Here is a 21,073-nt window from a genome sequence, read left to right on the forward strand (position 1 = left end):
TGGTGATCCCTCGATGTCTCAGAACATGTCCTACCAACCGAGCCCTTCTTCTAGTCAAGTTGTGCCAGAAGCTCGTCTTCTCCCCAATTCTTTTCAATGCCACCTCATTAGTTATGTGATCTACCCATCTAATCTTCAGCATTCTTCTGCAGCACCACATTTCGAAAGCTTCTACTCTCTCCTTGTCTAAGCTATTTATCGTCCATGTTTCACTTCCATACATGGCTACACTCCATACAAATACTTTCAGAAACGACTTCCTGATACATAAATCTATATTCGATGTTAACAAATTTCTCTTCTTCAGAAACGCTTTCCTTGCCATTGCCAGTCTACATTTTATATCCTCTCTACGTCGACCATCATCAGTTATTTTGCTCCCCAAATAGCAAAACCCCTTTAGTTTTTTAAGTGTCTCATTTCCTAATCTAATTCCTTCAGCATCACCCGACTTAATTCGACTACGTTCCATTATCAACGTTTTGCTTTTGTTGATGTTCATCTTATACCCTCCTTTCAAGACACTGTCCATTCCGTTCAACTGCTCTTCCAAGTTCTTTGCTGTCTCTGACAGAACTACAATGTCATCGGCGAACCTCAAAGTTTTAATTTCTTCTCTGTGGATTTTAATATCTACTACAAACTTTTCTTTTGTTTCCTTTACTGCTTGCTCAATATACAGATTGAATTATATCGGGGAGAGACTACAACCCTGTCTCACTCCTTTCCCAACCACTGCTTCCCTTTCATGCCTCTCGACTCTTATAACTGCCACCTGCTTTCTGTGCAAATTGTAAATAGCCTTTCGCTCTCTGTATTTTACCCCTGCCACGTTCAGAATTTGAAAGAGAGTATTTCAATCAACATTGTCAAAAGCTTTCTCTAAGTCTACAAATTCTAGAAACGTAGGTTTGCCTTCCCTTAATCTTTCTTCTAAGATAAGTTGTAAGGTCAGTATTGCCTCACGTGTTCCAATATTTCTACTGAATCCAAACTGATCATCCCGAGGTCGGCTTCTATCAGTTTTTCCATTCGTCTGTAAGTAATTCGCGTTAGTATTTTGCAGCTATGACTTATTAAACTGATAGTTCGGTAATTTTCACATCTGTCAACACCTGCTTTCCTTGGGATTGGGATTATTGTATTCTTCTTGAAGTCTGAGGGCATTTTGCCTGTCTCATACATCTTGCTCACCAGATGGTAGACATTTGTCAGGACTGGCTCCCCCAAACTGTCAGTAGTTCTAATGGAATGTTGTCTACTCCGGGGGCCTTGTTTAGACTCAGCTCTTTCAGTGCTCTGTCAAACTCTTCACGCAATATTATAATTCCCATTTCACCTTCATCTAGATCCTCTTCCATTTCCATAATATTGTCCTTGTATAGACCCTCTATATACCCCTTCCTCGTTTCTGATTTCCCTTCTACGCTTAGAAATGGGTTTCCATCAAAGCTTTTGATATTCATGCAGGTGGTTCTCCTTTCTCCAAAGGTCTCGTTAATTTTCCTGTAGGCAGTTTCTATCTTACCCCTAGCGAGATAAGCCTCTACATCCATACATTTGTGCTCTAGCCATCCCTGCTTAGCCATTTTGCACTTCCTGTCGATATCATTTTTGAGACGTTTGTATTCCTTTTTGCCTGCTTCATTTACTGCATTTTTATAATTTCTCCTTTCGTTAATTAAATTCAATATTTCTTCCGTTATCGAAGGGTTTCTACTAGCCCCCGTCTTTTTAAATACACTCCTGGAAATGGAAAAAAGAACACATTGACACCGGTGTGTCAGACCCACCATACTTGCTCCGGACACTGCGAGAGGGCTGTACAAGCAATGATCACACGCACAGCACAGCGGACACACCAGGAACCGACGTGTTGGCCGTCGAATGGCGCTAGCTGCGCAGCATTTGTGCACCGCCGCCGTCAGTGTCAGCCAGTTTGCCGTGGCATACGGAGCTCCATCGCAGTCTTTAACACTGGTAGCATGCCGCGACAGCGTGGACGTGAACCATATGTGCAGTTGACGGACTTTGAGCGAGGGCGTATAGTGGGCATGCGGGAGACTGGGTGGACGTACCGCCAAATTGCTCAACACTTGGGGCGTGAGGTCTCCACAGTACATCGATGTTGTCGCCAGTGGTCGGCGGAAGGTGCACGTGCCCGTCGACCTGGGACCGGACCGCAGCGACGCACGGATGCACGCCAAGACCGTAGGATCCTACGCAGTGCCGTAGCGGACCGCACCGCCACTTCCCAGCAAATTAGGGGCACTGTTGCTCCTGGGGTATCGGCGAGGACCATTCGCAACCGTCTCCATGAAGCTGGGCTACGGTCCCGCACACCGTTAGGCCGTCTTCCGCTCACGCCCCTACATCGTGCAGCCCGCCTCCAGTGGTGTCGCGACAGGCGTGAATGGAGGGACGAATGGAGACGTGTCGTCTTCAGCGATGAGAGTCGCTTCTGCCTTCGTGCCAATGATGGTCGTATGCGTGTTTGGCGCCGTGCAGGTGAGCGCCACAATCAGGACTGCTTACGACCGAGGCACACAGGGCCAACACCCGGCATCATGGTGTGGGGAGCGATCTCCTACACTAGCCGTACACCTCTGGTGATCGTCGAGGGGACACTGAATAGTGCACAGTACATCCAAACCGTCATCGAACCCATCGTTCTACCATTCCTAGACCGGCAGGGGAACTTGCTGTTCCAACAGGACAATGCACGTCCGCATGTATCCCGTGCCACCCAACGTGCTCTAGAAGGTGTAAGTCAACTACTCTGGCCAGCAAGATCTCCGGATCTGTCCCCCATTGGGCATGTTTGGGTCTGGATGAAGCACCGTCTCACATGGTCTGCCCGGCCAGCACGAACGCTGGTCCAGCTGAGGCGCCAGGTGGAAATGGCATGGCAAGCCGTTCCACAGGACTACATCCAGCATCTCTACGATCGTCTCCATGGGAGAATAGCAGCCTGCATTGCTGCGAAAGGTGGATATATACTGTACTAGTGCCGACATTGTTGCATGCTCTGTTGCCTGTGTCTATGTGCCTGTGGTTCTGTCAGTGTGATCATGTGATGTATCTGACCCCAGGAATGTGTCAATAAAGTTTCCGCTTCCTGGGTCAATGAATTCACGGTGTTCTTATTTCAATTTCCAGGAGTGTATTTAATCCTCTGCTGCCTTTACTATTTCATCCCTCAAAACTACCCATTCCTCTTCTACTGTATTTCTTTCCCCCATTCATGTCAATTGTTCCCTTACGCTCTCCCTGAAACTCTGTACAATCGCTGGTTGTTTCAGTTTATCCTGGTTCCATCTCCTTAAATTCCACCTTTTTGCAGTTTCTTCAGTTTTTATCTACAGTTCATAACCAATAGATTGTAATCAGAGTCCACATCTGCCCCTGGAAATGCCTTACAATTTAAAACCTGGTTCCCAAATCTCTGTCTTACCATTATATAATCTATTTGAAGCGTTTTAGTATCTCCAGGGTTCTTCCGAGATGTGGTGATGTTGCTGAGTGTATGTAGCTCAATGTTAATTCGAATATGAGTAGGAAGGGTGTTAATAATTTATATGTAATTTACGTTTCTTGGATCCCACAATCTCTACTAAAGGAGGTCTTCGGACTAGTTCAGTATTTCATGCGAAAGTGACTTTTAGTATAATTATAATGTAATCTGTTTTACGTTTAATTCTTTCTATCGTCTAACTATGATGATATGATGATCTATGATGATATTTCGTAACAATCGTGTAATAATACGATTTTGTGATATATATATATATATATATATATATATATGGGTACATATATTCAATCAGCATAACGTATTGTTTACAAAAATATGTGTAGTAGTCATTGCCAGTTGCTGTACATGCAAGTATTATTTATTGGGCGTGAGTCAACGTTAAGCCGAGTAAGTGTCTGCATGAAGACCAGAGGTGGATACCGGAAATATTCAACGATATGGCTTCTTGCTAGAGATGGACCTTTCTTTCTGTTTATTTGGTTCATTTATTTCAGAAGCATTACAGACAGAAAACTGGAGGTAATGGACTTGTACCACTATGAAATAAGCCCTTCATATGTGCATCAAATCTAGCAACTTTCGTCCCATTACTTATTGCATGTAAGCGTGCAAGCGTATTATTAGTTTTGTTTTAATTTCGCCTGAGATATGATTTGAACTATGCATTCCTAGGGGACAACGTTTGCTTAGCTCGCTGTAAATGGGTAATTACTCTCTGAAGACTGGCTGTTATTGTATATTGGAGAATTGCACTGGCTGCTACAGAGCCATGGTCTTTGGTATTTGCCCTAGAGTAATGAATGACGGCCGGCCGGGAAGGCCGAGAGGTTGTAGGCGCTACAGTCTGGAACCGCGCAACCGCTAATGTCGCAGGTTCGAATCCTGCCTCGGGCATGGGTGTGTGTGATGTCCTTAGGTTTAAGTACTTCTAAGGTCTAGGGGACTGATGACCTCAGAGCCATTTGAACCATTTTTGAATGAATGACTGGAGCATTTAATTCACGTTCATTCAGTGCCGCTCTAGTCAACCGTTCGTCCATGTCGATCGTTCAGTACTATCTACCAATTTCACCAAAACCGTCATATTTTACAGCTCAATGAATAGCTCATTGTGATAAGCTTCGACCACTCGGTGCACATGAGACAAACATCCAGTACACATTAAATCTGATTAAATGTTATTTTGAATCCCAAAAGGACTTGATTTATTTATTTTTCCGGAATACAGCTGTGAGATAGTGTGAGCACAGACTTTCCTACTGAGTGGAGTAAGTGATTCTAAGAAGAATGACCCCCAATTTACGCAAGTTTATCATATGCAATGGTAGTAACGCCTTATAAGGCGAGAGCGAAAATTAGGAAAATATCTCTGAAGGAACCTGGTGATTTATTCCAGTGATTCAACAACCCACATGAGACACATAAACTGATATGAAGCCAATCATGAAGGATGCAGTTTCGTGCTTGTACGATAATCATGCCTATGTGAAATTCCGAAAGGAAACCAGTTTGAATGACTTCAGAGGCAAGGACATGAAAACTGGGATATCACAAAACAGGAGGATAATCCTGCACGGACGTTGAAATAATCATACACAACTAGTGAATAAAAGAGTTCCTTCTCCACCAGCAATGAACCACACAGCTGAAGGAGGCCGAGCTACAAAGTGGCTTAAGTCTCTGTCAGAGCCTTGCCAAAAAAAAAAGTAGTAAATTCCTTTACTACCATTGTATCTGATAAAGTTGCGTAAATTGAGGTTCATTCTTCTTAGAATCACCTACTCCACTCAGTAGGAAAGCCTGTGCTCACACTGTCTCTAATTCGTTCTGAAATGGCGGTCTGGTCGCACAAAGATTCCTACGCTAGAAAAAGAGAAACAACTTCAAATGCTGCGAATAAATTCACGGAAATACACATCAAAACGTAAATCTGATTTCTGAAGGTCATACTTTTGACAAAGCAAGTGCAAACCTTACCTTTCTTCTACACAAGAGTTATCAAACGAAATACTAAATCTGCTTATTTTGGAAGAAGTTAATTTTTTACAGCATCCTTATGCTCACAGATTTAAGGAACCCTACTTTTAATAAATTCGTGAAGATTCTCAATTAAAGAAACATCATTCCTGGTAGCTCATGGTTGGTATTGATACCAAAAATGGAAGAACGCAAGTTCAAATACCACCCGCGAAAATTATTAGAAAATTTCCGTGTTTAGAAATAAACACTCCCATGCATTTAGTGAAATTATTGAAGCTATTTCCAAATAAAAGACAAGTATCTGCACTCACTATCAGGAATAGAAATCGTACCAGAGCATGTTCCAAGGACCATTCATGCTTACTATCTCGAGGACGGAATCCTGAGTACCCACCGAAAAAGCTAGCCAGTAGTAGTTGCTGTGAAGATGAGCTTTTATAGGAGAGTGGAGGACGATCTCAAAGCCAATAGATTAGAGAGAAAAAGCTGTAACACTCTGTCTCGCAAAGAAGAAACTTTTGTCAGATTTCTCAAAAGATTGCCAAGGTTGACACTGCACTACCAGTGAGCAGAAGGAAGTTTGTGTTTCCATCACTAGCACATTTGAATACACAGACCGACATATCCGTGCTTGGGAGAGATTGTTCTTGGACATGGAGTGGATGAGGAGAGGATTTACACAAAATACGTTTCGCAGCACCATTCTCTTCCGTGGGACTTAAACACGCATAAAAACTATCTGCGCAAAACATAAACGAGGTTGCCAAACACTATCATACGAGAAAAGTGGAAGTGCGTTTGGACAAACAACTTTGAAGCGCACGCTTCAAAAACTAGTCCTCCTAGGAGATAACACACTTAATACCGAGCTACAACAGCTCTGGCCTTGATAAACTCCACCATTCGGTGAGGAGGACACTCCAGAAGTTTATCGAGGTACTTCATATACAGCTGAAGCCACTGTCTGAAGATTAGATACCGTAGAGCTATTAACTTGCTGGGAGACTGACTAAGACGCTTCACCCTCTGGTCTGAACAGTCGTAATAATGTTTTGTGTGAATAAGAGCAGATTTAGTGGGCCAGTAGAGCTGTAACAGGTACTTGAGCGTTCCTCAAATCGCCGAGGCCAAACATTGCGCTAAAACTGCCAACACCATATGCAAAGCCATCGTAACAACACTAGAGAGAAACGCAGCCACGGGCCGTGTCTCACCATCCAAGTAACCTGAACGAAGGTGACGTCTGCCAACGTGTGATGGCGCTCGTCACCGGCAGCAACGATGCCCGCTGCCTGGGACATCTCAGTGATGACATACGCTTCCAATTGGACCCCGTTGCCCAGCGAAGACGTGTATAGATATCCACCAGAGACCAATGGGATACCAAAACGACTAGCGCTCACCTTATGGCCTGACAACCAAGAGTGACTGGGTATTGTGCCATCTCTTCTCATAGTAAGACACCTTTGCTTGTCACCCATGGTACCCTTGCAGCACATCAGTACGTTGACGGTATTCTACGCCCCTTTTTGTTGCTATTTAGGATAAGCCACCCTGTGCTTACATTTCAGAATGAAAGGGCCCACATGCACATGGCGAAAAGTCAGCTGCTTATCTTCGTCCTTGTCAAACCCATCCTTGACCAGCCAGGTTGCCGGAGCTCTCCCGAACTGAGAACGCCGGTAGCATTATGGGCAGGGCCCTCCAACCATCTCGCCATTTTGACTATATAACTGGCATGACACCCATCAGGAGAACATCCTACAATTTCTGCCTAAGGACCAGAGGCGGACCAAGGCTTTATTTACAGTACTGGTCATTAAAATTGCTACACCACGAAAATGACGTGCTACAGAGGCGACATTTAACCTATAGGAAGGACATGCTGTGATATGCAAATGTGCAAATGATTAGCACTCACACAAGTTTGGCGCCGGTGGCGACACCTACAACTTAGTGACGTGAGGAAAGTTTCCAACCGATTTGTCGTACACATACAGCAGCTGACCGGCGTTGCCTGGTGAAACGTTGTTGTAATGCCTCTCGTGTGAGGAGGAGAAATGCGTACCATCACGTTTTCGACTTTGATAACGATCGAATTATAGCCTATCGCGATTGCGGTCTATCGTATCGTGATACTGCTGCTCGCGTTGGTCGAGATCCAATGACTGTTAGCAGAATATGGAATCGGTGGGTTCAGGAGAGTAATACGGAACGCCGTGCTGGATCCCAACGGCCTCGTATCACTAGCAGTCTAGGTGACAGGCATCTTATCCGCATGGCTGAAACGGATCGTGCAGCCAAGTGTCGATCCCTGAGTCAACAGACGGGGACATTTGCAAGTAAACAATCATCTGCATGGAGAGTTCGACGACGTTTGCAGCTCGGAGACCATGGTTGCGGTTACCCTTGACGCTGCATCACAGGCAGGAGCGCCTGCGATGGTGTACTCAACGACGAACATGGGTGCTCGAATGGCAAAACGTCATTTTTTCGGATGAATTCACGTTCTGTTTACAGCATCATGATGGTCGCATCCGTGTTTGGCGTTATCGCGGTGAACGCACATTAGAAGCGTGTATTCATCATCGTCTTACTGGCGAATCACCCGGCGTGATGGTATTGGGTGCCATTGGTTACATGTCTCGGTCACCTCTTGTTCGCACTGACGGCACTTTGAAGAGTGGACGTTACATTTCAGATGTGTTACGAGCCGTGGCTCTACCCTTCATTCGATCGCTGTGAGACCCTACATTTCAGCAGGATAATGCACGACCGTATGTTGCAGGTCCTGTACGGGCCTTTCTAGGATACAAAAAATGTTCGACTGCTGCCCTGGCCACGAGCAACTGGCTCGTTACAATACGCCAGTCACTAATCTTGACGAACTGTCGTATCGTGTTGAAACTGCATGGGCAGCTGTACCTGTACACGCCTTACAATTCAATGCCCAGGCTTATCAAGGCCGTTATTAGGGCCACAGGTGGGTGTTCTAGGTACTGATTTCTGAGGATCTATGCACCCAAATTGCGTAAAAATGTAATCACGTGTCAATTCTTGTATAATATATTTGTCCAATGAATACCCGTTTATCATCCGCATTTCATCTTGGTGTGGCAATTTTAATGGCCATTAGTGTATTTGCTCAATTTGTCAAGATTTTTCTCTTGGATAAATCATTGAATTTCTCTGAAACCGTAAAAAAAATTTTTGTTTGTACATGTACATCACGTCTACCGGTTTCCATCACATTCGGATAATCCTTTCGTGGTACTTCTTCTTTTGTCTTAGTGTGTGTTTCAGATCTATTGCAATTTTTTTCAACACGGTTATAAATATTGTCTTTTACGTACTGTTTCGTTGTAGTTAGTAAACTCTGAGAAAACCAAAGTGGGAATGTTGTTTCGAGTATTACATCCTCTCGAGTGTCTCCCACTGCCAGCTCCCCTCAGCGGCTGGAGAGTCCCGGCGGAGAGCCGGAGGGCCGTATCACTCCGGCCCTTCATTAACTAAGCTCCTCATTGGATTACAGCAGCCGCTGCGTCCCGCCGCCGACAGATTCTCTGCGCCCGCCCTGCTGCTGACCATTCAGCTCCCAGATCTTCCCTCCATTGTGCACAGACTCCTGTATACATCGTCCCAAGAGCAACCGTCAAGGCGATCCCGACGAATAGATTGCAAGCCTGGTAATGGCTGTAGTGTTTCCAGTAATTACTATGAAATAATGTTGCCAGGTATCTGTGTGACCGAGCGCTCTTATACAATGCAGCTTTGAAAATTAGCTTGCCAAATCAGACCACACTGTAATTTTTCTCAAGCTACAGCCATTTGTAAGTAGTAGGAGTGCTCTCTAGAAACCAGAGCTTACGCAGTTCTCTAAACGGGAGTATATTTCATCCTTCCGTAACACATGCGATGGTTGGCAGACAACACGAAAAACGCGCAGTGTTACTGAATACCCTGGCTTCATTTCCATTGGGTTTGGATGCATGCATAGCACACATCTCCTCCATTCCCCTGTATTTGTCCCCCTCCTTCTCCCTCTCTCTGTATGTACCTCTTCCTTCCCCCATTTCTCTCTGCTCACCTCATCCTCCTACCTTTATATGTCACCCACTCCCCCCACCATTTCTCTGTCCTTGCCATCCTACCTCCTCACTCAGTATCCATCTCTCCTGCCTCTCTCAGGTCCGCCACATCCATTCTCAAATATAGCCCCTGCACCGCACACCAATACTACCTGCAAGACATGGTTCCCCCTTCATCTCTCTGCATCCATCACCTTTTCACCACTTCGTCTGTGCACCTCATCATTCCCATCTCTACTGTCGCAGGGAAAAACACGGAAACACCATGCACACATTACATTCCTAATACGGTGCAAGTTACCAGTCGGCATTCAAAACATTTCCCAGTGGCCTCGGAATGGATAAATGGAAGTCTTGCCCGATTTTAAAGGGAATATTGTACCACCCTTCCTGGAAAATAGTGGCAAGTTCAGGCAACAATGCTGCATGTGGTTAGCGACTACGCGACCTTCTCTCCAATAATAATATTGAGATCAGAGGGCTGGGTGGCCAACGGAGATTAATCCTCGTCCTCACAAAACGAGCTCTGGACGACGCGAGCTGCTTGAGTAGGGGGACCTGTTATCTTTCAACACCCCTGGATGGAACTGATCAGACAGAACTGTTGCAAAATCATTTACAGAAAATAATTTTTATTTGCCAAGCAGGTCTATAACTTATGTTCATTCGATGAGTTTCGGTTATTTCAACCATCATCAACTGGGAGAAAAGTTATAACATATTTTGGTTTAAAAATACATTTTTCTCATAGAAAACAGCTTCAGACACCAAATTTAGAAATAGCAAGAGGTAAAACGCAACATAATTGAAAAACTCTTAAAAAGCTTACCTAAATTACACTTGCACTCCTGACAATTTATGTGAGAAATATGCATTTTTAAACAAACAAATGTTCTAAACTTTTCTTCCAGTTGATGATGATTAATACAAACGAAACAGATCAAACAAATATGACTTATACAGCTGACTGGCAAATAAAAATACTTTTCTGTAGATATGCCATGGTTGTAAATTCTTTGTTACATAATACTTGCAGAGTAAAAATGCTGTCCGTGGAACATCACGACGTGGCTTACCAAATCATCACCGAACCCCCACCGTGTTTCACTCTCGGGATGAAATCTCGAGCAAATGCTGCAAAACGTTTGAGTGAAACCAGACTCATCCAACCTAACGACATCCGGCACCACGTTATCCAGTGACGGGCATTTGCATCGCTAATGAGTGGTTCTAGAATTCGAATCCGCCCTGCAATTCCCATCGTGTTGTTCTGGCGCAGACATGGTTGGCGAGTGCGACATTCAATTCTGCAGCGACTTCTGCAGCTGATATCCTCTTATTTTTGGTCACAATTTCTTGAGCGACCGTCTATCACAATCACACAATAACACTTTCGTCGGCTTGTGACTTAGAAAATCATGTTTTCCCGCTTATCCTGTACGCGATATGTACCTTCGACACTGTGCTTCCTAAAACACCAAACGCTTCGGGTCCCTTAGTTACTGAAGCGCCAGTCACACAAACACCAACAATTCTCCCACGTTCGAATTCATTTAGCTCCGACGTTACGCCCTCATAACTATACAGAATACTCTTATGACCACGACTGATACTTGTACCGTGTTGAGGAGATTGCACAGGTCCCGTTCGTGGTCAAATACAACAGCGCAACCTACAGGCTTTTCTGCACTTACAGGGTGGGCGCACGAAATGTGTTACCATTTAGTTTTTGAATATAAACTTTACTGTCAATACAGTCCGAAAGGAACATATACTACAATGAAGAGCCGTCCATGAAGATTTTTTCTAACTCATCACATGCTCAGTATGTCCACTATTTCGTTTCCTAACTTCTTTCAAACGAACACTGAAGTTACTGCTTACCCTACGGCACATGTCTTCCGTAATTCCACTGCAAGCTTAAAGGATAAGTTTTCTGAGCTCCATTAAATCACGTGGAAGTTTCGGGAAAATTTTTTTCTTTATATACCCCCGAAGAACAAAGCTGTATGGATTGAGGTCTGCCGCGCGGGATTAGCCGAGAGGTTTAAGGCGCTGCAGTCATGGTCTGTGCTGCTGGTCACGGCGGAGGTTCGAGTCCTCCCTCGGGCATGGGTGTGTGTGTGTGTTTGTCCTTAGGATAGTTTAGGTTAAGTAGAGTGTAAGCTTAGGGACTGATGACCTTAGCAGTTAAGTCCCATAAGATTTCACACACATTTGAACATTTTTGATTGAGGTCTGGACTATTGGGGCGCCAATTTTGTCCGTCATTGAAGCAACCTGGAAACCTGATTGAAATGATCCGCATGTCGAAATGCTGGTGTAAAAACTCTAACACAGTGTTTACAGTATGTGGCCTTGCTCCATCTTGCATGAACCACTACGTGTTGAAGGGCAAGGCAGTAGCAAGAAGCTGTGGAATGAAGCTATTGCGAAGCATGCTCAAATAACGCTCGCTGTTCACAGTTCCTTCAACGAATAAGGGCCCAGTAAGTCCGTGACTGGAAATTTCTGCTCACGCTGTAATCCTCGGAGCACAATGTTGTTGTTCATGAAGCACTTGCGGGTTTTCAGTGGCCCAAAAGCGCATATTTTGTTTGTTAACCACATCGTCTAAATGAAAATGCGACTCGTCGGAAAACCAAACGTTGTTGATAGTTTCTTCCCTATCCTCCACCTACTGAGCAAACAGTAGTCTCTGCTGTTTATGTCATTCCGTGAGCTTCTGTGCACAAGTCATCTTGTATGGGTACATATGGAGGTCAGTTTTAAGAATGCGTTGAATGGAGCGTCTGGATATTCCCGCTTGCACTGCCGCCTTTCAACGCGATTTCCCGGAACTTCTCTGTACAGCAACTCGTACCGCTTCAGTATTTAAGCCGTCGCCACGCGGACCGTGCTCTCGAACGTTAACGTCAAGCGTGAGAAGTTCAGTAACGATGGGACTTAAGCATACGGTACGTGGGCCCCAGCGTGGTATACGCGATGGCAACGCACTCCAGCGGCAGTTTGAGGGATGTTTCTAGTTCGTAAATCACACTGTTTACTCAACGGGGGCGCGTAAAATTCCCAAGTTAGCCCTACTAAAACGCACATTTCCTCCATCGTCCACGAAAAGGAAAGTGACATGTTCAATCAATAAGGACACAGGCTCATTAAGGTTCCATCACAAACAGTGTGGTACAAATTTGGAATACTTCTCCGCGTAAGATAAATATTATTTCATCATTCCCACATTTTAATAAAACCCCAGGGTCAGTCTTACTTGGTCATTGTTCCTACCCAGTAGCAGAATCTTTGCAACATGTGAATTACGTAGCGTAAAAGAAAAAGGAGCAACATATCTTTATAGAGGTAGCGTAAGCTGTCCTGTAGACTAAGTCAATCGAACAAAGTCACCCCTCAAAAAAGGTGAACTTATATTTACACAGCATCAAATAGTAGAGCATATACTTATATTAAACTAATAATAAAGTATCATAACCTAATAAAAACGCGAATGTCAGGAAAAAAAAATCGGGAGTGTTACGACGCGAGCCACCGTCCCAACAGAGACTCATAACTGGACGGAGACGCTACTTATCACGCTAAACCAATAACACGCTCAGTCATGTTAATGACATTGTGTTACCCCTTGTTAAAAACATTAATCTTAGATAATTATGTTAATTGAAATTTAAATGTAGCATTGTACCCCGTCTCTAATGACCTCGTTGTCGACGGGACGTTAAACACTAACCACCACCACCACCACCACCAGCACATTGTATCAAGAACAATACGTTTTGGGTTGATCTCTAGTGTGTCGCTGCCTTCAAATAGCCTACTCTCATAACACGCTCGTTACAATAATTCTTTTTCCACGAATATGATGTTTCTCATTATTTTATTGGAACGAATCACGCAACTAACAACGGGTTTTCCAGTGATTCTCAATTTTCTGGTGCTCAGAAACGGCATATATACATATAGGTATGAATGAATGCCAATATGGCGCCTCACAACTCTGTACTGAAGGGAGACGGCGTGCGTGTGACGTAGGTGGCGTTGTGCCGTATCATTGGTCAACGCTCAGATGAACGCTCAGAATGTCTGACAAGCCAGATATTGCTCTGCACGTTCGGAAAGACTCCAGAACGTGCTATTCCACGCTATGACGTCAGAAACTGGGCACGCTCAACGTTCAACGTTCGCATGCACGGTCCGTGTGCCGACGGCTTTAGGCCGAAATCGCTTCGCTTCGAATACTGTTCCTTCCTGTACAAATTTATCGTACAACCTGTGTATGGTCCCCTTCCAAGGGACCGATCGTGCGTTAAACTGTTGTCTAAAACGCCTCTGAGCCACAGCAAGGCTTTTCGTTTCATGAAAAAGTAACACAATTGCCGATCGTTGCTGTGTCGTCTCTCTTCCATTGTCAGCCATTGCTGCTTACTAGTCTCCTAGCGGCAGTAACGTGAATTACACGTCATCTCGTAACTCAACTGTTTTTCCAAGCTCTCCTAGTACTAGAATGAGATTTTCACTCTGCAGCGGAGTGTGCGCTGATATGAAACTTCCTGCAGATTAAAACTGTGTGCCGGACAGAGACTCGAACTCGGGACCTTTGCCTTTCGCGGGCAAGTGCTCTTCTAACTGAGCTATCCAAACACGACTCACGTCCCGCCCTCGCAGCTTTACTTCCTCCAATACGTCGTCTTCTACCTTCCACAACAAGGTTGGTAGGAGAGCTTGCCCGCGAAAGGCAAAGGTCCCGAGTTCGAGTTTCGGTCCGGCACACAGTTTGAATCTGCCAGGAAGTTTCTGCTGGTACTGCTGTAGAGATCCCAGCGGGATATCTAATGTGCGTAGTAAATTGTGAAAGAAACAATTGGTAACGCATTTCGTGCGGCAGCTTGTATATTCAAGCACGTGTTTCTCGCTATGTTTCCATATTTTTGCCCAACCTCTGTATTTCCTTGTTATGCCGGACAAAACTTAGCGTCACTTGAGGGATCAGGTGTGGGCTAGTGAAGTGCCTCCCCGGGGACAGTGCGCGGCCACGTGCCGGTGTCAGAGGGTGCCCAGTGCCTTGCGGCAGTTCTTAAGCAGCGTGCAATATAGCGGGCCACGCCACGCGGAGCTGAAGCCCCGGCTGGCCGCAAAATGCCGCATTCCGCTGCAGGCACGCCCGGAGCGCGGGGCACGCAGCGCCTGGAATGTCTTCCCGCCAGTGGGGGCCGGGGCCTACCGCGCCACGCCGCGCTGGAAGCCTCCGGTCCCTGGAACGGCCCTGATTCCGCTCGCACTTTGCGCGTCCTGCCAGCAGAGCAATTAGCAGCGCCTGCTCTCTCTCCCTCTCCCTCTCTTCACCGAATTAACATTTTAGTACTCTGTGCAGTGGGTTACATTATGATCGCGCATCCTACATATACACGGCGGGCAAAATGAAACTGGTCCGGAAATCATTTCGCGCACTTTAAGTTAGGCAGTGACGGAAATAAAAGAAAGGTTCAAGAGTGGGATTAAAATTCAGGTTGAAAGGATATCAATGATAAGATTAGCAGATGACATTGCTATCCTGAGTGAAACAAGAAAATTTGCAGGGCGTGTTGAATGGAATGAACAGTCTAACGAGTAAGGAATATGGATTCATAGTAAATCGAAGAAAGACGAAAGTAGTGAGAAGTAACGGAAATGATAATAGCGTAGCCGGCCGGGGTGGAGAATCTAAGCCTTTGAGATGTGGTGCTAGGGAATTATGTTGAATACTAGGTGGAGTGATAATTTGAAGAGTGAGCAGGTTCTCTGTAGAATCGGCGAGAAAGGAACATACGGAAAATGCTGACAAGAAGACGGGACCATGTGATAGGACATCTGTTGCAACATCACGGAATAACTCCCATGATACTAGAGAGAGCTGTGGAGGGCAGAAACTGTATAATACAGTTGAATTTCTTCTTTCGCGTACTCAAAACAAATGGCATACTTGGAACAAGAGTACCATAAGACTGTTTAGCCAAGAGTCCTGTAGTCTCAGAAATACTCCGTGTCTTACAAGTCAGAATATTAGCATCAGGAAAAGCTTCAAGGCCGCCATAATCGGCTTGAATGCCCCATACAACAGCAAGTGTGAGCCAAGTGATACCTCCAAACACTGCTTGTACATCACAGGTAAAGTTGAGATGGAGTCCACGAAACACATTTGGACCTCCAATCAATTGCTGTTTATTAAATTGACCAGCAAGGTCAATATCAATGGCTTTCAAACTGCGATATACAGGTACACTGCGCCGCCAGCGACGATGCCATGCACGTCGCAGAGGCATGCAGGAAATTGAAATACATGCAGGAAATGTGTTTCGACATCAGGGAATAACTCCAATGGTACTAGAGGGAGCTGTGGGGGTTAAAAACTGTAGAAGAACACAGAGATTGGAATACATCCAAGAAATAATTCAGAACCTAAGTTACAATAGCTTCTCTGAGATGAAAATGTTGGTGCAGGGCAGGAATTAGTGGCGGGTTGCGTCAAACCAGGCAGAAAACTGATGACTCAAAAGAGGTAGGTAACCCAGCTTACATCATCTGACCAAAATGTAGGCAACGAATGATGGATTATCCAGTTTTAAGGTGGATGAAATATTTTTTGGGCCAGTTATATTTTCCCCACTTTGCACATATTCGAAAAGCCACTGCACACTGAATGACGCTTTCTATATGCTGAGGCAACGCTTGTAGACTTGGAGAGAACCTACTAGTGCTTGTGCGGGGTCAGACACAGGTCTGTGATCAAGTAAGTAGTGATTTTTGGATAGAGTCAGTTCGATTTGCTCTATGCCGTTTAAACTGCATCGTTAGGAACAGTGAGGAATACATTCGAGTGATGACTTCACTATCATTTTACATAAACTGAAATGGAAACGAATTCGGTGTCTGATCAGTAACGAAGTATTTCATACAGCGTTTACCCAGTTGATTGTCATGTTTCTTCTCGCTATGAGTTACTACTTGATTTTGACGAATCATTCGGTAGTGAAAAGTGGTGAACTTAGGATTCGAAGCTTTCGGTGTTACTAATTGCACTTCCACGTTGCGCTTCCTTAATCCATCCATACCTTTGCATGCATATTATCGGTATGTTAGTATTTTTTGTTGATATAGAACGACAGGATTAGTTTTTTGTGTTCGTTCCGTGTAAATGCAGTATCAGGAGTATTCTCCATCTGTAAAATAAATGTTGATCATGCACCCACTTAGTCCGTTACACTCTTCTCCAGTCCCCCCCCCCCCCCCCTCATCTCCGTCGCCCCAACCTCCTCCAGTATTCCTGACAGCACGTTTCCCCTTGTCTTCTAATGTTTAACTTCCTGTACACTGTGGGGAAAAAATTTCTTAGTACGAGCTTGGGTTCTCTTGTGGGTAGGCTAGGCAGTTTCAGACACGTTCAGCTCGGAGTCAGTTAATTAATTCATTTATTTAGAACAATTTATTACGGAAGACTCGTACCCTTGTCTATCGGGTGGGGGAGTTGGAGGAGTGTCTAAATCGCTGTCCTCGGTTCGTGAGACTTAGCCATGAAAGCAGATGCAGGCGCTAGAGTTTGACCATGAGTGCGGTGAACTTACGAGGCAAGAATTCCTAGGTGGTGGTGGTGGTGGTGGTGGTGGTGGTGGTGGTGGTGCAGGGTTGCAACAGATTTCGGACTAACAGTCTGGCCCGGCAACACCACTAAGAAGAAGTGGACAAATAATGCAACATACTCAGTCGCTGGGAGTGGAGACATCGAGAAACATACTCCGGCCTCATATCTGCCTGCCAGTGTCTGGCGTCATTGGACAATCAATTGGACTGCTAGGAGGTCCCCGGCACAGCCTACAATCCATTAGTGCTGTAACTGCACCCTAACCAGGCGATCCCATTGAACGGCGAAGGGAGACAGGTGGTTCAAGAGACAGCTGGTGAGCTACAACAGCCACACGGCATTAGCCCACTCTACAGTAGTCTCCTAGTCGATGTCATTTGTAGGCTGGATGGCCAGTATTTACACGTGCTAGAGAAGGCTGGTTTGTGAGCAGTACTCAAAATGCTGCAATGTCACCAAAGTTACGCCACTCGTTACCGACTAAGTCGTCAGGCCGGTGTACCCCGGCAGTTGTACGGGTAAAATAGCGTGCTACGCGAATACGCCAAGAATTGCAGTTATACCGACGAGTGCGTTGACATGCATGTTCCACTACAGTTAAAATCATGATAGTCCATCTTTTGCATTTATTACAAGCAATAATGTTTTAGTGTGACTCAGGCTTTCAAGGCAATTATTTACTTTTGAACAACTTTTTACATCTACATACATACCCTTCAAGCTACTGTTTGATAAACAGTGGAGGGTGCATCATACCAACATCAGCGATTTTACATCGCAGTCCACTCGCGTACTAAGCCAGGAAAAACTATTGTCTATATACCTCTGTACATGACGTAATCCATCATGTTATGTTAACCGCGGACCTAGAAACGAAGGAGAGGCTCCGTCCGCGCCGCAGCCGCAGTGGTTCTCAACCCCACGACGACTACCGCAGTCCACTTCACCCCTCCACCACCCCACACCGAACCCAGGGTTATAGTGCGGTTCGGCCCACGGTGGACCCCCAGGGAACGTCTCACACCAGACGAGTGTAACCCCAATGTTTGCGTGGTAGAGTAATGGTGGTGCACGCACACGTGGAGAACTTGCTTGCGGAGCAATCGCCGACATATTGTAACTGAGGCGGAATAAGGGGAAACAGCCCGCATTTGCCAAGGCAGATGGAAAACCGCCTAAAAACCATCCACAGACCTCGGCACAAATCCGCCGGCTGGATTCGTGCCGGGGACCGGCGCTCGTTCCCGACTGGAAAGCAGTCAGTTAGACCACACAAGTGTTGGGCAGTTGCTATGATAAACTGAGCGTAGGTGCGTGCGTGATTCGAAAAACATTCACATCGATATGACAGGAAAAAAAAAAATACATGATGTCAGCAGCTGTCCATCTGCTTGCTGCTAAATATACATATTGGGTGTACAGGTTGTACCCCCTCCCTTCCCCCCCCCCCCCCCCCAAAGAATCGTCAGGCGCATTTCCTGTGGCCTTTCGCCACATATTTGAATTTAGTATTTAGAATGCGTAGTTGGAATCTGCCCAAAGAAATATTGCTCATCCCGTCTCTCTTGATGGGAAGCGGCGGTTCGTTTCTCGTTACGAAAGAAAGGTTTCTTTAAAAACGGTATTTTACGTGTCCATTCGATACAGCGATCCCTAATTAGTCTAGTCCGATATTCCTTTTCGTGCCCAGTATTAACAAGGACAGTAAAACGGGAAGAACAACCAGTACTTCAGTATATTTGTAACAGGTGAAGAACTTGAATTCGTACAAAAAATGGAAATCGTAACTGTGGAAATTGTAGTACAAGGTGACATCGTTGTCGATCAAAAAAGAAGCTGAATATTCAGTTTCGTTATTAGTTCATCTCAATGCAGTGCGTCTAGACTCCTCGACCCCGGGTATATTTTACAATCTTTGGGTACGAGTTACCCTACTGTAAACCATCATAGACTGTGAAAACTTTCCTGGTAGAAATGGTTATGTACAGATTGACATGTGGTAAGAGCTGTACATGTGTCACGCTGATATAATTTAATCCTTCATATATCTTACGGCATATCCTCAAAAACTACTTGAAAACCGTGAGTTATGGATTTTGTATGATTGTTAGAGTTCAGTGGCCTAACTAAGCGGTTCGTTTCGTATGCTACTGACCGTGGACGTCAATCACATTACCATGAGGAAGGTGAAACTAGGCGCTCGGGAAAGCTTTACTGACTAATGATAAAAATGTGTGAGCCTTTTTGCCATTAAAGTGGAATACTTCATGTAACACATTTCCGTAGCCTGCGGCAGCGGACTGTAGCAACACATTACAGTTAAGTGAAGAATCTAGTACAGTTTTGAAGAGGGAGAGACTGGTATAATATTTATCGGTTTAAAACTCTATGTACTGGGGCAGAATAGTGGCGAACTTGAGACGTAGGGTGAAGGCGGAGAGAGGGGGGGGGGGGGGGGGGGAGGGCACTACAGGACACGCTAGGCGGTGCCGCCATTAATGTTAGCGAGATGAACTTGCGCGCCTAAAATAAAATGTTGCCACGCTAGCTCAGAGCAGGGCTACAGTGGAGGGGGTGAAGTGGTGTAACACGATTAATGCATTAGAGGCGCGCACCTGCGTTATACAACTAAACTCTCAGTTGCTGGCATCCACTTCTGTGTCAGTTGGAGTGATCTACTCTCTTCACCCAACTTCAGCACTGACGCCGTTGTAAATATGCAGAATTTTTATTGAAGTTCACAGAGGCAGAAAGCCGTATTCTCATTAAACCTCTCCAATCCTAGCTTTCCTCTCACTCTATGTTCAATGTTCGGATGAGTGTTGATTCAAGTACGCAGTTGGAAAGATGTTCTATTAACGCCTTGTTATAACTTTCTGAAGTTAGTGATGTAAAAAGAACAACTTAAATTTAAACCGTATGTTTTCTTAACTGTTAAGCCATTTACAAAAGTATTCGTTTCTTGTTACTCATCACGTCAAAGCAAGGACAAGGTGTTACTGGGGCGTTGTAATGACAGAGAACAGATGGTACACACGTCTTATTTGGCATCATTTTCATTAAGGTGAAGTGTCATGTCTTGTTTTTTTTTTATCAAAACTTGCGTGCAACGAATAAATTCTCTCTTTAGCCGGCGGTGCAGTACATATCCTACGAAAACAAGTCCGTTATGATATGATTTGTTAAAATAAAATGACGGTAGAAAAACCGCTGCTCTGTGGTGTCTTAGGAATTGCCCTGCTTATACAGATTAATTTCACAGTGTAATTTGCATGACTCAAAGCGATAAAACAACTTCACGCTCTGGTGCAACTCAAGACGCATCAAGAAGGAAGAAGATACTATCTAAATAGCTTTTGCGTTTTATTTCATTTTGGGAGAAGAATATTTTTACTGTTTTAATCAAGAAATATCATACCAAGAATCAAATTTCTAACCCTTTATGAATTTTACATCATCCTGGGAAAGGGTAAAGAAGAAATTCCACCCATCTAAAGTAATTTTCAAACAGTTATTAATCTTACGTCACTGAACACCGTACATGCAAGATTATCAAAAGTTAATGAGCTGTTCTGACATGGTGCAGGTAGCAAAGACAGTAAAATTAAATTGATTCATGCATAAAAGCGGTTAAAAATCTGCCGTCTGATGTCACTGCTGAAGCGAATATGCAACGTAGTGGGACGTCCAATACGGGTCCACCAGCACAGACATGTAGGCAAGGAACTAATGTGGCATCGTGTCTTTCCGATGTGTGTGCGGTAAATGCGAGGACGTGAATAATGGCGGCGTTATTATCGTATGTGTCTAAACAGGACCGACGTGCTGTTATTCTTTTCTTGGCTA

Source organism: Schistocerca gregaria, chromosome 3 (genome assembly GCF_023897955.1).
Source record: "Schistocerca gregaria isolate iqSchGreg1 chromosome 3, iqSchGreg1.2, whole genome shotgun sequence".
Classification (NCBI taxonomy): Eukaryota; Metazoa; Arthropoda; class Insecta; order Orthoptera; family Acrididae; genus Schistocerca; species Schistocerca gregaria.